Below are 1,674 nucleotides of genomic sequence, written 5' to 3'. Positions count from 1 at the left end.
CAAACCACTGCCCCTCACATCACCACAGAGGCTGCTTGGGGTGAACCTCTTCTCCCCTTAGCCAAGACCCAGTTCTAAATGGATCTCTGAAACCAAATGGTTTCAGTTTTACAGCACAAAAGCTTCTTTGCTGCCCAAAGGCCTCGTGGGTTGTTTAGGATGAAATGGTTTTGTTTCTCTCAAAGAGGCAAGGTTATTTGAAAACCACAGACACAGGGGCTGGGCCACGCTCAGTGCCTGGGACTGGAGAACCTGGGGGCTGCTGTTCACTTCATTCACATAATGCAACTTAGCAATCCCCACAACAACTCCCTACAAATTTTAGGGCTTTCCCTCTTCTTATCACTGCATCCATGGCATCACTGTGACCTAGGGCTACAGCTGTATTTATAAAGTTTGGTTCCACAGAGCAGTGGAAAAGCTGGAGCATGTTTTTCTGGAGCACTTTGCCACAGCAGGTACCACCAATGTTTCCTCCAGCTGAGCACATTTAAAGCTAGGCTCGTGCTTAACCACCCACCTCTCAGGAGAGCATTTCACACTGGTCCAGTCAGGAAGATGAATTAATCTTCAACTCCGTGCTTCACAAACTACTGTTGTTACATTATACACCCAGAAATAGGCCTCTATTAACCCATCAATGGACTCATCTTTGCTTTTAAGAAGTAAATGAGCAAAGTGTGGTCTTAGGAAGAAAGAAAACATCTCTCCCAACTTGCTTCCATGGGCTTCTTACCTATCCAGGCAATCACTTACAAATTGTCACAATCATTTGTTAACACATTTAGACAGATAGTACTCTAATTTTATAGATTTAAAGGGAGAAAAAAAAAGGCATGGAAATACTAAATAAAAAGACACTGTCACAATTAATCCTAGAAACCCAAGCCTCTCAGACATGTAATCTACTGCCCTTCTGTTGCTATTTCTGCTAGACATTCCTTTTTCTCTTACATATTAGTGCATCCAACAGAGATGGATTAATCTTTAGCGAAGGTTTAGAGGAAGGTTAGAGGGATTTCTTCTCCTCAGCTGTCTTGCTGCTCTTTCTACTGTCTTGCCAGCATGCCTAACCTGATTAACATCACTCTTATTCTCTAACTAATCAAGATTAAATTTAAGTTTCAGAATGGTATCTTTCGTATCTTCTCAACAAACCTTTCTTTGTGCCATTTTCTACTGCTTTTTGTTCCTCTGCTGCTGCCTCTGTTTTGACCTTTCTGTATTACTTGGACAGGTGGCTGAACTAGAAGCAGGTTTGTGGTCCAAGTTTTTTAATCATTACACTTTGAAAAGAGAGGTTAAAGATTCTTTTGAGCAAGACATGTTCAAATTCTGCATTGCTGCTCACACAAAGAGAGATTACATGAGGGATTACAGTCAGCAACAAAAAAAAAAAAGCAATTTAATGGAGCATATTTAAGTACAGGGCTTTCAAGGTCTTTTGCAACTGCCTCTAAAAACAGAACAAGACAATTACAAACAATCACATCTTCAAAAGGCCCTCACAGCATCTCTGTATGGTGTGAGAAGTCTGCTTCCTCCACCCTTGTCCTTCATAACAATTCCTCAGAACTTGCAAATTAAAAGCCCATCCCCTTCTTCCTTTATTAATCCACCCCACCCATGTTATGCACGCAGCAGATTGTGAATGTGTTGTGACAGATAAAAAAA

The sequence above is a fragment of the Geospiza fortis genome, unplaced genomic scaffold (assembly GCF_000277835.1).
Source record: "Geospiza fortis unplaced genomic scaffold, GeoFor_1.0 scaffold72, whole genome shotgun sequence".
NCBI classification, from domain to species: Eukaryota; Metazoa; Chordata; class Aves; order Passeriformes; family Thraupidae; genus Geospiza; species Geospiza fortis.
The sequence above is the reverse complement of the archived record's forward strand: the minus strand, read 5'-3'. Positions refer to the sequence as shown.